Source organism: Amblyomma maculatum, chromosome 2 (assembly GCF_055883805.1).
Source record: "Amblyomma maculatum isolate TAMU_Amacu chromosome 2, ASM5588380v1, whole genome shotgun sequence".
In the NCBI taxonomy this organism is placed as follows: Eukaryota; Metazoa; Arthropoda; class Arachnida; order Ixodida; family Ixodidae; genus Amblyomma; species Amblyomma maculatum.
The window spans coordinates 16843723-16859886 of NC_139345.1; the positions used below are offsets into that span (position 1 = coordinate 16843723).

The 16164-nt window shown below is 50.4% G+C and overlaps 1 protein-coding gene across 2 annotated transcripts in view; it reads left to right on the forward strand.

Annotated features, from left to right (window-relative positions):
• LOC146198051 (adenylate cyclase type 1-like) overlaps positions 1-16164 on the forward strand; it is a 221539-nt gene that overhangs the window by 81887 nt on the left and 123488 nt on the right. The window lies entirely within an intron of this gene.

Here is a 16164-nt window from a genome sequence, read left to right on the forward strand (position 1 = left end):
ATTTTTCGATGTAGTAAGTCCAAAACGTCAATGCCGCAAATAGGACAACACGCACGCACGCACGCACGCACGCACGCACGCACACACGCACGCACACACACACACACACACACACACACACACACACACACACACACACACACACACACACACACACACACACACACACACACACACACACACACACACACACACACACACACACACACACACACACACACACACACACACACACACACACACACACACACCATCTTAACTGTTCTCTTCTATAGAGTATAACCCATAAGTTCTGCCGTTGTCATATCTATTTCTGCATTTTTGTCACTAATATTCGTTGATACTTTGGGGTAAATGTGAGACCGGCACCGGGTACTGTAATGTCGATTTGTGACGTCTTCGCCGGCGGGAGGGCCGACAAGTGCAAAACTAGCTGTGGCGAGACCTTAGTACATCAGGAGAATACGCGTATACTTAGTGCGTCACGCGTATTGCCGTCCAGATAAAGTATGACTGTTTTGACACCCTGCAGGCACATCACCGCACTGCCACCGCTAACAGCAGCGGCGCTGCTCGAGGCTAGTAGCTGTGTGTGTATAACTCTCGTCACGTGACGGCAAGCGCGGCGGCGGTGCCACAACTCTTGACATTTGCATCGCGAGGCCGCTTTGTGCGACTAACAGATTGCGTCGGCCGTCATATAATTCTGTTCATGTGCTCCATCGCATCCATTCGTCACTGCTACGCCGTTCCTACGTCTGTTATTTTTTTAAGGTCGACGGTGTTGCTTTGGATTTGGTTGAAGAGGGGGGAGAACGTTGTGTGTGAGTGCCGTTACGGCTGAATGTGTAAGGGGGGAGAACGTTGTGTGTGAATGCCGTTACAGCTGAATGTGTACGCGCGCCTCCTTCTAGGTAAGCGAACGTGAGTGATGAACGGACGGAAAGAACTGTCTCGTTTTTTTTTTGCATGCGCTCATTGTAGGCCGCAGGCTTTCGACCTCGTCTGTTGCCCCCCCCCCCCCCCCCCCCTCCGGTTGCGATGCGTGGCGAAGGCACAGCTGTCGCGTCGCCTTCAGTAGATGGTTGAGTGCGTACGTCCCTGCTCCTAGAATGAACGCCCCGCAACTAAGTAATCTGGTACAGGCTGCTCCATCTTGAGGGGAAAGTTTTATTCGGTTAAAAAACGCACCTTTAAAGCGAAAGCTTCACTACGCCAGGTAGTTCGAACCGTTCTTCTCGCGCGGGCGGGCCCGGACCGGGCGCTGACCTTTCTGCGTTTCGCAAGAAAAGTTTGTGTCAGGCCAGCTCTCGAATGCCGCTCTGTCGGTCGTCCTGCTAGCCTCGTCTTCTGTGTTAAGCCTGGTGATCGCCATGTGACTTTGGGGCATAGTCACGTAGGCCACCAAGTGACCCGCGACCACTGTCAAGGTCAAGGTCACGTGAGCGCTGTTTTCATGCATCTTGAGGGAGATTTAGAGGTCTAACTTCTATTTTGAGCCTGGTGGTCGCCATGTGACTTTGGGGCATTGTCCTGTAGGTCACCAAGTGGCCCGTGACCTCTGTCAACATCAAGGTCACGTGAGCTGGTAGTCGCCATGTGACTTTGGGGCATAGTCACGTAGGCCACCAAGTGGCCCGTGGCCATTATCAAGGTCAAGGTCACATGAGCACCGTTTTCACCTTGAGGGAGATCTAGCGGTCAAACTTCTGTGTTAAGCCTGGTGGTCGCCATGTTACTTTGGGGCAGAGTCACTGTAAGGTCACGTGAGACGACGTCAGTGTGACGTGGAATCAGAGGGCGCTAGGGGAAGATATGTGTATAAATAGAAACCCCCGGGCTCCTGCCTAGGTTACAACACTGCGCGAGATGGAGGAGGACGAACACCCTGCTACAGTAGCGCGTCGGAACGCGAAGGCACGTCGGAATGAGGCCCTGAAGAGACCGATGAACAACGGGCTTCACGTTTGGAGAGACGCACAATGAGCGTAGCCATGTACATATGAAGCTTTCGATCGCTTCCCTCCAGGGTTAACCAAAGTTAAACCACCAGCTAATTTTTTATACCTATAATTGTTCGTAGTTTTCCTCTGGGTTCAGAGGATGGCAGTGAGCCATTTTAAACTACAGGTCAAAAGTTCCAGCAGTGACCGACCGTTTCCTTTGCTAATTGAAGAGTGATTTTTGACGCTGCTTTGTAGACCCCTGATCTAACACCATGGCAACACTTGCAATATATGTGGCCCCACGAGCGGGCGTGCCTTGACGCAGCCTTTACTTCACAGTCAGTTAAGATGGCGGGGTGGCCCCGCACTAATGCGCAGCATCCTCCGCCGTCGCTTTCTTTTTCAACCGCGAGAGCGTTAGCGAGAAAACGGAGGCAACGGCGACTGTTTCGGTTAGCAAAATGGGATTTTGGTTGAGACAGTTAACGTCTCATTACAAACACTAACTAGTTAACATGAGCTCTTATCTCATTCTAGGGACTAAGCTTTGGAAATGAGTCTTTCGATGTTCTTTTTTTTTCCCCGACATTATTTTCTAAGCTTTTTGGGAAGACGTACGTGCCCCCATTAAGAATACATAGGCAAAGTAGGCTGTACTTTAGTGGACGCGATTACGCCTGAACGTTTGTGTGACGTGGCAAAGAAGAAAAACCAATAATCCAGAGTGGTGCCCGCCTTTCAGGAGCAGCGAGCAGAGCGCTCAGCTGCCTGGAGAGCAAATCCCTTTCACGATAATGAGAAGTCCGCGAACTCGAAGCCCGTGCTGCTTAGCGCTGTGTGCGCGCGTGTCGTCCATTTGTGCTCATTCGTTTCCCTGCACACCTTTATTGGTTGAAACACGTATACAGCCGGTTGTCGACTGTATACGCTCGAGGTCACACCAAACACGCGGCTCAGTTATTTCTACCTGCCGGCATGTGCACTCTCCGTGTCTGAGCGACGTGTCTGATTATTTCCATTTTACTAGTATTGATGTGGTGCTCGTTGCCTTTTATCTGCACTAAATTTACCTCAGATCATTTTAAGACTGCTGTTAGGCATATATATAGTCGAACTATTTGGCAATGCAGGTATAAGAGGCGAGAGGTGAAACGTAAAGGCGCACTCCTTTCCCTTACAACGCGAAAGTGTATACTATAACACGTACGGGAACTGTGCGCAGATATATGATGCGGCATCCGGATTCCTCGAAGTTTTCACTCGATTGGTCACACGCCACTTTTTTTCCAAAGGTTAGTAAAGCTCGATCATTTCGATGTTCGTTTTGGGTTTAGCTTCTGGGCTGTGCATACATTTGGGAAAAAGGTAAATATGATGTTGCCGCAAATGTAGTATATTCATGAACAAAACTGCACGAGATGCAGTTTTGCGGAAAGGAATTCTTGCTAAGCCAGTGAGCTGGTATTTACTCCTGGTGTTGGAGCTCGCTTGTCCCATCGCGCATTTGTGCTTTCGGCTGACCTCCTATATATGCTTGACCGGAGTGAAATGAATCTCTTTCCCCAGCCCGTATCTCGAAAATTTTTTTTCCGTGGGTTTACTTGTCTTCAACACCAACTGCTATAGACACAAAGTCCTTCGTCGCATGTTTTCTTCTGTGTAATGATCGGCAAGACAATCCGAACAGATGGCTATGGCGTCGAAGGCTAGCATAAGTAATGTGATACATGAAAATACGACGCTATAATCGCTGCTTCGTTGTTTTAATTCTGTGCTCTACAGCGCTAAATCGCAACGAATCGAGAAGCAATTTTCTTAATACCTCCGTTCAATGTCTACACTTCTGTAAATATATATATACAGAGAGAGAGAGAGAGATAGAGAGAGAGAGAAAAAGACATAGATGGCTTTGGCCTGATGTTTGCTTAATGCTTGGTTTATAGGCCACCTGGTGGAAACTGCGGAGAACAAAGACGTTCTCCTCACTTGTTAAAGGCTTGCTTGCGCAACGATTTGCATATTTCCGCCATCCGGCTCACCTGCGGAGCGGTGTATACCCACGTGAATGAGTGTTTTCGCCGTACCGACGTGACGGGGAAACTAAAACGTATATCTGCCGCTTGCCTAACTACGCCGGGCCGTGCGTAGGCTGAGAGGAGTGGGTTCGTGCCCCCAGTTACCGCTAGTTTGGTGCAGGTTTCGGATGTGACTGCGTGCAAAGGAGTGCTTCTGCAATTTACGCTAAGCGTGTCAGAGCGTCGGGCTCATGCACATTCATAGCCTTTTTCTTAGCGCCCGCACGTGGTCAACGCCGACACAGCCGGTCCATGTGCTGGCTGACGCGTCGGGGTTTATTCGCGTCATTTATTTTCTTTTCAGCTATTGTCCGACTTGAAAGCTCTCATCTCCAACGTTTATAACTTTTTGTCTGTATGTGTGTAGGGAGACGTGGTGAGCCTTCGAAAAGGACGCTCCTACGTCGCACGCGCGCGAGTAGTTGACGTTTCAAAAGCAGGCTTATTTCAAGCATCTCCGAATGCAATTGCGGAACTTACGTGCCTTTCTCTCGTTGGTGGGCGCACGCACGTTGTTGAACCGCGTATAGTTAGAGAAAAATATGGGTGAAAGGTCAGTTTTATGTTTAATGGTTAATAGTTCAGAGGTATTAGCAGATTGTTTTGTGAGATAGCTGTAATGTGGACGAGTGAAAAGTTTTATATTTGTGGGTACCAGAGACTGCTTGCTTCGAATACTCGTGCGTGTGTGGTTTCGTGGCGGAGGTTTATTCTCCCCAGTCCTGCCTCGACCGCGGCTATAAACATGGATAACTTTATGCCGCCAGAGCTGGTCCCGTGAGGCCATAGACTCTCCCCACCCCCCCTCCCCCCCAAAGCGCCACTTTTTTCTTTTTTTGCTTACATTTCGAGGTCAGATCATATTGATGGCTTGCCGTTCAACGGGAAAAAATGCATGCTGTCGACTTTTGTCCAAGTTCTGCCTTCGAGAGGATTAGAAGCGTGTCTACCGCCGTCTCCACTGCATCTAATCTGCACTGCGGCTATTGGCCCAACGTTTTTTGCAATTTGTATATTATTGAAATAAAAATTGATTGATTGATTGAATCCATTTGTCCAATTGTGACGGCATTTAGGGATGAAAGTCTCGACTGAAAGGTGTGCGTTCAGGGTTCTTGGCGCGTCCAGCGACCTCATCTGTTATGCATCTTCGCTGTGCAAGTATATTCTAGGCATTACGGCTTGACTGTTCTTGAATTTTATTTCTCTGTTCTCTGGCTTTTTTTTTTTTTTTTTTTTTATTCCTCGGCGGCGATGTTTTCTTGGCCACCTGCCGTCATGCGGTCGCCACGCGTCTGCACCTCGCCTTGTGCCTAAATGAAGTTCCACCAGTCGTGAATTTTGAGATCAAAGTCCCACAGAACAGCCTGAAAATGTTTAAATGCATTGTCCTGCTATGTTTCACTTTTGCCAAGGGTAAACCTGCTTGGGTGACATTTGGTAACCCGGGCAGGTTTTAGTTTGTAAGAACAAGTTTTGCCCGGCATAATCGCAATGTTGGCCGATCTCAACCGCGTTTCTAGGGACTTGACGCAGTAAATCCACTGTGTAATTAGATGCTCTCTAGATTCCCACACCGTTGAACGGTTTAGCGGTGCAGGTTACCGACATGAGTATATAGGCCAGAGCGCGCGCGCGAATCGTCTTGGAAAGCAGGTGGCGGTTCCCCTTGGCAGTTTCCCTTGATCATATTGGAAAGACACCGCCGGCCGCTTTCGCGCGTGCGTGGGCGTTCATGTGTGTGCCAGTTCGCCCGTTACGTCCCGGCGGCAGCAGGCGATGTAGCGCCCCCACCTCCTGCGTCTTCCTCTCTCTTGCGGAAGAAGCCTCCGTGCACAGCGACGGATTGAGGCCGGCGGCAGAGACATCTGTGTGAAATGCGCACTCTTTCATGGAGAAACCCTCGCAAACAGAACGAGAGAGCGGAATCGTGTGGCAGACGTGCTTCTGTGCTAACGTTTGGACGCCTGCCATCACGCTTTATTTACATGGAAATTGGTTCGATGCGCGAGACTTCGTGGATCGGCAGAATGGTCGGGCTCTCATTACGCGCTGCCGCGCGGATCTAAGTAAGCGCGCGAGCCACACGTGATAAGGAGGACGGTTGAACGCGCACCGAGTTGTCGCACTCGTTCGGGGCGCTTCAGACACGATGCCGGGGAAGCGTGAACGTTTAGGAAACGAAATTAGCTCTGACAGGACCAATTGTAACGTTTGTATACTTACGCGATCAGATTTGTTCACTTACCTCATGTATACGTCGGCTTTTCCTGACTTAGTTGGGCGATGTTTTCGGGTTCGGGTTCGTCGAAAAGAGCGACGCTAATCTTTACCGAACTTTTCTCTTTAATCATGTATTGGGACTTGGGTTGCTTCATTGTCACCAGTGGATTAACCCATCACAAGAACAAGAGGACACGAACGAGGAAACGAGCGGCTTGCATGTGTTCCATCGCATTGCTACGCCGACACTGGTATCTAATAGTCCCGACCCGCCGCGGTGGTGCAGTGGATAGGGCGCTTGACTTCTGCACCTAAGAGTGCGGGATCGAATCCCGGGCGCGGTGGCTGCTTTTCGATGGAGGCGAAAAGCAAGGCGCTCGTGTGCTGTGCGCTGTCAGTGCACGTTAAGGAACCCCAGGTGGTCGAAATATTCGGAGTCCTCCACTGCGGCGTCTCTCATATAGCCTGAGTCGCTTTAGGACATTAAACCCCACATACCACACCATGTAATTAGTCCATATTATGTCGCTCTGCGTGTGTGTGTGTGTGTGTGTGTGTGTGTGTGTGTGTGTGTGTGTGTGTGTGTGTGTGTGTGTGTGTGTGTGTGTGTGTGTGTGTGTGTGTGTGTGTGTGTGTGTGTGTGTGTGTGTGTGTGTGTGTGTGTGTGTGTGTGTGTGTGTGTGTGTGTGTGTGTGTGTGTGTGTGTGTGTGTGTGTGTGTGTGTGTGTGTGTGTGTGTGTGTGTGTGTGTGTGTGTGTGTGTGTGTGTGTGTGTGTGTGTGTGTGTGTGTGTGTGTGTGTGTGTGTGTGTGTGTGTGTGTGTGTGTGTGTGTGTGTGTGTCGCTGGTGGTGGTGGTGTTGTTGTTCGGTGGTGGTGGTGGTGGTGGTGTTGTTGTTCGGTGGTGGTGGTGGTGGTGGTGTTGTTGTTCGGTGGTGGTGGTGGTGGTGGTGTTGTTGTTCGGTGGTGGTGGTGGTGTTGTTGTTCGGTGGTGGTGGTGGTGGTGGTGTTGTTCGGTGGTGTTGTTTGGCGGTGGCTTGTCGCATTTCTGTTCCGTGGTATACGGTGTCAAAGATGGGAGGGCGCGGCATCATCGCAGGCAGTTTGATAAATGGGGTGAAAATTAGTCTCACCAATTGCCATCAAACTCACATAGCGAATATCGCGTGCTAATTGCAATATCAGCGAGCACAAATAAAGTTTCTCGTCATAATAAAACGGGATATTGAGTCAAACACGCTCTCACCTTGGTTTTACTGGTTCTATTAGCTCGTACCGCGGTCGCCGCACCTGCGGACGGGGCGCCACGCGGTGTGCCGCTCGCTGCCGCCTCCGCCGTCTCCAGCTCGCTTCGCACAGGAGCGTGCCACTACGAGTTTAAGCGTGCGTAATGACGTAGCTCGGCTGTGCAATCGGCGTCAACGCGTCTTTTCTGGAGGGCGCCCGAACCTCTAATGAAAGGCCAAAACATGCCCACGACCGGTGGGCTTCGCGACGTGACGAAACTGTCGAACACCGCGAGGCTCGTGTATCATTTACGGAGCGGGACGCGGTGTGTGTACTTAGGACGGAGTACATTTCTGTGCCGTTTGTGGCTGCCGTCCGATGATAGTTCTTTTCTTTTTTTTTTTTTTTTCGCGTGAGCGTTTGTTTGTATCAGCGAACTCGTGTGAGAAACGCCCTTGCAGAGACTGGGCAGCCTTGTTGAAGAGCGCGGTGAATGGCGCGTCTAGGATGGTCGTGTGGATGATGAATGCGTGTTGTTTTGCTGCAGGCAGGGTGTGAAAAACAGTCGTCTGTTGATTGTACTTACTCAAACGCAGCGGAGGCGACTTCTGGGCGATTAACAGGAAGTGCAGAAGTGCAAGATGCCGGGCTAGAAATAAAACAGCGCAAGGAACGGGACGAAACACGGACGAAACACAGCGCCCGTGTCGGTGTTTCTTTCCCTCCGTGTTTCGTCCCGTTCCTTGCGCTGTTTAATTTCACTAACGGGATCGATGCACAAAGCGGAACGCCTCTGCGGAACCGCATTTCGCTTTATTAGATATATTTAAAGTGCCAGGGTACTAGCTTAGACGTATACCTGCTTTACAGAACGCCTCCTGCGCACGCACCTAGCCACCTCTTGTCACACCTGTGCCAGCATACGCGTGCGCAGAAGTCCGGTAAAGCGATGTACTACGTCTAAGCTAATACGCCTACGCTACGTTCAAGTTCTGTATTTTCGAATGTAGAGAGCGTTTCGATCCTCGCACGTGTGAAGGGTCGTTGTCGTAAGAGCGGTTGTGAGTTATCTCATGACCACCTTGGCGTTCATTCCAGCTGACGTCAGATTAGCGAAATTCTTTTTTCACTCGCGCCTATCTGCTGTCGCCGACGGCCGGCATCTGGCAGCTGGGTATAATTCACTCGGCGCTTTCGTACCCAGGGAGTAGGTTTGTGAGTAACGGTCATTGTTGCTTATATCCGCCTGCGTTTGCATTCACACGTTATATAACGTGTTTTATATTTCTGCAAGCGTCTGTTTGCAGGCGTCAGCGCTTGTGGTGTCTGTTTCTATTCTTTCGTCTGTGTGTTTTGCGCTGTTTTATTTTTAAACCAAGTCTGTTTACGATGTAGGGTCGTTATTAAGGTGCTGACAGAAACCACGTGAAATGCTACATTCGTCTGATAGAGATATATAGCTTAAACCAGGCCGTACGATTGTGTCTGCGTGAGCTGTAAGTAGCGTCTCTGACTGCGTGGACCCAGAAGTCCCGTAGGGTAATTTTGCTTTTGGCAACCAGATTTTTATGAAGCGCTCACCTCTCGCTCACGCGAAGGCCTTTAACTCCAAAACAAGATGGCAGAAAACTGCTGCCAGAGGATTTCCCATCTTGTTCGCGCGTTCTACCAAGGTCGAGGCTGGCTTGACGGTATAGTAAGCGAGCTATGCGGCAGTAAACGATGGCACGCTTTTCGCTTAAACGAGGTGCTGCAGGAACTAAAGACGAAAAAAAGAAGTGAAAAATGGTGAGAAGAGGAAGCTGCATCTTACTCAGTCTCTTTTTACAGTCCGTAAAAGCGCCATAAAATGTCAGCAGCAATTGCTGGCCGAAATGCATTACCGCGGACAGTATCTTACACTGCAACATGGCTTCGTTGTCGTTCGGCAACTTGCTTTCTTGCCGAGAGTCGAGGCAAAGCAGCGCGACCTTTGTTTCTTTTTTAATTTTTATAGAGGGATAAACGAATCAAATGCAGTTGAGGGCAGAAGCTTAAGTAAAAACGTCACTTAGTTCTGATCATTATTGCCAAATTTTTGCGGCAAAATGAACTCCCAAGCGCTGCTCGCGGAAGCTAGCCAGTCTGCTCCGCTCAAAACAATCTGTATCGGAAATTGAAAAAAAAAAAAAAATGTTATCGAGTCTGCGCCAACGAAGAGAGAGAGAGAGAGAGAGAGTTCGGAGTGCAGCGTTTTAACACGAGCTGCTGTCCGGAAGCGGCGGAGACGTGGCATGGTTGTCGATCCCGCGCGATTGTCGGCGGTAATGTGTCGGCGGCGCGCGTGTTGACGAGGCACTTGCTTTAGAGCAGCGCCACAACCACCGCCGCCAGTGCGAGCCGGCGAGACGGGCCAAGGCCGCGTGTGAGCCGCCGACCAGGGCCTGTCGCGACCGGTGCTGTATTTCAAAGGAGCGAGCGGGTTCGGGTTTCTTTAGGCAGCGACAGCGGCAACTCTTCTCGTCTGAGCAGAGGTGTCTCTCTCTTGAGGCCGCCCGGGCGTCCCTGGGTTGCGAGTTTTTTTTTTTTTTTTTTTTTTTTTTTTTTTTTTTTTTTTTTTATTTAAGAACATACTGCCAGCCTGAGTGTCAGGCTTTAGGCAGGAGCAGGCATACAATGCTTTGCAAAACATACAATTTACACAATGCATACATAGCGTCAGTACACGGAGCCGTAACTACACATCATAAATACAAGTCAATGTTAGACCAGCAAGCGACGCCACGACATCGAATCGAATCGGTGATTTCTTAACAGGGAGTGTTTTGCCTCATTTTCTTTTTTTTTTTTTTTTTTTTTTTTTTTTATAGGTGACTCTGGCGCTTACTGGAAGGGTGGTTGGTTCCATTTGAACCATATTTTTCTTATAATCGGACACAATTCAAGTCTCCAATAACCATCACTGAAAAATATCCCTCAGTGACAAAGTAATCTCCTGTTAAAGCAAGGCGCCCGTGGGCTGTGCGATGTCAGTACACGTTAAAGAACCCCAGGTGGTCGAAATTTCCAGACTCCTCCACTACGGCGTCTCTCATAGCCTGAGTTGATTTGGGACGTTAAACCCCACAAACCAAACCAAACCAAACCTGTTAAAGCATTTCTACTTACCTAAATAAAGAGCTGATGCTATCGTACCAAATGTTAAACTCGAGGATTTCGATGCCTCTGGCTAGTTTGGGGCACTAAAATATTAAAAACGTATTTCGTTTGCTGCTAAGCGGAGTAATACACGCGCCGCGTCCCATATATATTTAGCAGCTGCTTTCTTTTAATCCTTCTATGGACACTTTTTATACTAAAAATGGTGTTCAGCTGGGTTCTCATATATATGTAAAATTTTTCGCCTGCGAAAACAGCGCTTCCCCCCGCCTTCTAAATCCGCCCCTGCGTTCAGTTGTGAAATTATCTATACTGGGTGTTACTTGAAACATTTGATATATATGGCCACATCTGTGTTGCCTGTTGATTTCTGTGCATGATTACTTCGACTCTTTTTTTTTTTTTTGGGGGGGGGGGGGGGGGGGTCGAAAATGGGCTTCAGCGTGGTTTCGCAATTAAAGGTTAGCCATTGGGTCAACCCCCCCCCCCCCCCCCCTTCCCTCTTTATCTCGCCAGGAAAAGAAAAGTCCGTCGTTACAACAAGGTGATGACGAAAGCGCCAGTGAAACGGAAATAGATGCTCGAGAAAATGTGAATGACAACCCCCTGTAAGCGGAAGGAAACGAGGGAGGGAGAGAAAATACATTGCTCTATTTACCTGCATATCAGTATATTTATTGTCAGCCGGCGCTGGCTGATTGTCTCCTGCTGGACCGATGCTATCCGGTCAACCCTCGGTTATTGTGAGGGGGACGAAAACGGGGGGCTTGAACAGCGGCACAGCAGAAGAGACAATGTTTCGTGTTCGCATGAAGGGGTGGGCGGTTGGAGAACCAGTGCTCTGAACTGAGGCGTTGCAGGGTCTGACGGGCAAGGGACGCGGATGGTGCTTTGTCTGGATTTCGCGAAGGATGTGTGATTCAGAATGTTCTGTCACTGATACTGATCTGCTTCGTTTTGAGCCGTGCCAACTGGCACACAACTACACGTACTCGCCTAAATTTATGGCACCCTTCAACCTGTTGCCCTCTTCCGTGTAGCTTGGGTAATGAACGGACAGTTCACATCTGCGGTCTTTGACATGTGAAGCGGTTGGCGTCCAAAGGACTGCGTCGTGGTGCAGTGTTACGCGAAGAACGTGACACGATTCACACGAAAACTTCATGCGTGCCGCCCGCAGTTCGGCTTTCTAAAAGCGGCGCGAGCTCTCGGACGCCGCGACCTTCGTCGAATGCGCTCCCTGAGTCTGGCACGCTGTAAGTCTGTGACTTAATTGTATGCTGTACGCGGCCAGCGCGTAGGTTGTTGCGAAAATGTATTTATTTCACACATTCGCTTCGGAGAGCGCTTATCCGCGTCCCACAGGGGTCGCATTGCGTGCCGTTACCGATAAGCAGCTTGGCGCCGAGTTCGAAGAAATGGCTGCTGCCGGTCAAAACGCAGGCGCCAAAAACGAAGCCGGTCGTCGCGCAGAGGCTTGCAGGGCTTGCAACATATTATACATATAGGCTCCTCTAGCGCCGCCCGTAAACGGTTCAAGCACATGTTCCACCCCGTGATTTTGGTATTCCTCTCCCTGGGTTGTGGTGTTGAGGTAGCGAAGAGCCGCGTTAACAGCAACGTCGGACGCCGTGCTGTGCTCTGCGTGATTGGACACCCCGAGGAAGCTGTCCTGAATGCGAGTAGGCTGCGGCAGAGTGCCGCTTTGGTGGACGTTAATTCCGCTGATTGCCGCCATCGGCCGCTTCAAAATATAGCCCCGCTCTCGAGTCTCTGGAGAGAACTTGGCAAATCTCCTTTGTGACTGCGCCGGCTGCTTGCGGCTGCGGCGGCCTAATTAGGCTTTTATTGTGGCGTTCCTTTCCGCCGTGTTTTTGGCCTACCGCGTCGTCTTTCTCCTCCTCTTCCGCGTTGTCGGTGGAAGGTGCACGGGTTCGGTGTTCGGTGCGGGCTCGCTGAGACAGAGAGAGAGAGAGAGAGAGAGAGAGAGAGAAGGGGATGTTGCGGCGTAGCGCTGCTCGAGCAACTCCCCCTCCGGCGACAGGACCCGTCCCTTGCAGCTGCGGGGCTGTGAGAGCTAGTGTGGAGAGCCGTTATTGAGCGCCCTTTAACGAGCGGCGGCCGCACCAGACAGCTTTCGCGGGCTGGCGGCGGGTTTAATCCTCGCCTGCTGCTCGCTGATTGACCCGGTGCGGTGCATACGGGCGCCATTCTGGGCTCGCGATCGGCTGCTGCTTGCTTGCCGCACGCGGCTCGGCCGCCCCAAGTAGCGTGTCGTGCACGGGACAGGGTGCTTGGGATGGCTTCGTTCCCACCACCTCCCTGGCCGTCCTTTTCACTGCCAGCTGAGCTGCTAAACCACACCGCGCAAGCAGGAGGAGGGAAGGTGCAGGATACGGAAAGGGGAAACCAGAAGCGGAAGAGAGAGCGAAAAAGAAATTATTTCCTGTGGGGAAGACAAAGGCACGCGGGCATAGCTGCGTGCCGCCTCGGGTGCACAGTATAGGGAATCTGCTTTCGAAAGGCCGCCAACCCGTGCCACTCCTTCTCCTAACGCGTTTTTCGCGATGGAACCAGGTAATGGAATTTCCTGCCGTGGAGCCACGGAACACATCGCCGCTTCGGCGGCGAACGCGTGCTAATTTTTGCTCGCTGCGCGCATTATTCGGTTCGTTCCGGCCACTGCTATTTAGCTGGGGCCCGAACACGCGCAGGCAATAGCTGAAACGGAAGGAAGACAGAAATGGAGCAGCAAGGGCAAAGCGGCCGGCAGAACGGTATAAAGTAGCAGCGGCGGTGCAATTCCGAGTAAACGTGAATATAGAGCGCTAGGGAAATAAAGGCACGCGGTACACCTGTGGGGAAGGAGCATAGTGTGTGCATCACCAGGGCGCTGTACGCATTTTGCGGCACTCGGGGCAACAAAAAAGCGCATCCCAGAGCAGAACCCAGCTAAAGGGTCCCCTGCAGATGAAGATCACATGCTTCACTTTTCTATCGGTGCGTGCGTGCGTGCGTGCGTGCGTGCGTTTCGGCGAACTACCAGGCAAAGGTCCCGGCTTTGCCGCTGCTTTCCTTATTTTGTGAACCGTTTATGCGAGGTATTCACGTGGATTGTGATACCCTGGAAAAGGAGGAGTGGCGGGCATATTAAAAGAGAAGCAAAACTGCAACGAGAAAGCGGGCGCACCTCTGTAGAGGCGAGGACGATTGTGAGGTGAGCAAGAAAAAGGAGCTCTTTGACGCTTATTAGCTCCACTGGATCAAAATTGCTTACTGGCTGCACCCCTGTTTTTGTGCCGGACTAGTTGCGAATGTCTGCGCTTTGCCTCTTCTAACGAGAGTGGCTTGGCTCGAAGATCACTTCGTGCCCTCGGTCGACTTATACTTAGTGTCACATGATATCTGCAGCAGTGCGAAAGGCAGAGGAGCCCTTGCAATTGGGATCCTAAGTGCCTCTCGCCCCTGCGCAATATAATAGAGAATTGTGCTCCTACTGTCACCCCAGCTAATTTGGGGGGGGGGGGGGCGAGAGGCCTGTAGGAGTACAACTGCCTATTGTAGTGCGCGTGATCCTGATTGGACCGGAGTGCCTCTTCTTTCGCAGGGCTGCAGATATCTTGCGAGACGCGCGGTGGCAGGATATTTGTCTCGTGTAGCGTATACGGGGTCACTGTTAACGATACCAGTGTGAAGTAAACGCTCCAAAGTTTCTCGCCCTGCAGGGCGACGTAAAATTGCTCAAGAGTCCGCCGCCCTAGTGTGAGGTGGCCAAGTGATTGTACGGTTCACCGCCTTCTCTCCTCCTTTTGGTTCGCTGCGTTGGTTGAGAAGCTGGAATGAATGCGCGCTGGATGTTTCCTCGCAGGAGCAAAAAAGTGCGCACCTTTCTGTAATCGATTTTGGCGAACCCGTCTGCAGAACATAGAAAAAAAAAAAAAATAACCTCAGCGAACTTTGCCTTGACGCTATTTCTTACCCCCTACCCTGTCTCATATATATATATATATATATATATATATATATATATATATATATATATATATATATATATTTTTTTTTTTTTCTTGCGATGTTCGCGAGGTATGTTTCTTTCTTTCTTTTTTTCTTTTTTTTTATTTGGTTCTGTGTCGTTGCTCACGAAAGAGCGAGGAAACGGCTTTTCCTTTTTGCCTCCCGCTTGCTTTCGGTTGTCATCAGCATTTAAGCATACTTTTCAATTGTTGCCGTGTTGACCTGCTCGGTCAAAGTATCCACAGGCCTGAGAGGGAAATTGAGAGGTGTAATGCAGTAAAGAAACCCCATTAGTGAACAACAATAATGCGACGTCATCAGCTATGGCGTGCACCGTGACACCGAGTGTTGAACTGACGCGTAAACTGCATTAAGCCAATAATCGATTCCCTGAAATTGTTCTGCGGCGCGCACTCCGTTGCACGAGTCCAGAGGCGATTTCTTTGGAGCAGCCGCCATTTTAGTATGTTGGTGTCGTTATCGTCGGTATCGACTACCCCGCTTGTTGCGAGCACTAAAAGTGTTTAGCACACTTGTTCCACGTTCCAACGCTGCTGGCCAGTTCTTTCACGATCGCTTTGGGGCCGCGTGACAGCTTGACTGAAGGTCGACGCCATTAACGGCCGCAGCTTTATACCGACCCACTAATATACTAAGAGGACACAAGCTAATGTCGCGGCGTCTGAACCATCACCTCCGGAAGGAAAAGTTGTTTTCTCTCTGTCTCTCTCTCTCTCTCCGCGCCCCGTTCGGTGAATCGCCCTAGGCAGTAAAAGTAAAATAATAGGCGGCTGGCCCTCAAGCGGCGTTTGCGGGCGTCCGCGGTTCTGCTCTCCCTTAGGTTAACATAAGCGGCGTAATTTTGTTTACGACGACCCGGAAACGTGCCAGAAGCTAACGAAACCAAGGACGAGGAGAGCGAAAGAGAGAACGGAAAAAAAAAAAAAAAAGAGATATGCATGTTTACGCGCGCTTGCAACCGACATTTCATTTTCAGCATAGATGGGTCGGATGCCTCTGCGGCTGCAAAACACCCGCCGGACGCTCACAGCGCTCGCGGAGAAAGCGACGTAAAAAAAAAAAAAAATAAAAAATAATAATAATAATAGAAATAAATAAAAAGAAAATATTTTCTTCCGTCTACCCGCAGCGGCCACTGCTAGATCTCATGCCAGGGAAATTCTGTAAGCACCGCGCGCCCCCCATTAATCTTCGTAAACCGCGTATGTAAACACCACGTGCAGCACGCTCACAGCGTGTTGCTATATGACTCGGCTGTGAAGCGGCTTGGCCGGAAGATGGGGGTGCGCCGGGCTTTTGTTTCGGTTCATGGCGGCGAAGCCCTCAACTATGTATTCAGAGTAACCCCCCTTTCCGTCTGGCAACTGGCGGGCGTATAACTTGACCTTTTTGCTCGTTTCTCTCTCTATCTCGCTTTCTTTTTTCTTTGTTTAATGTCTGGTGTCCTGTGAGAAGCCGCAAAGCCTATTCCCTCGGGGGTTATGCGCCATTCGTGCTGCGCGCTCCCGCTGTGCCCTTTTCTG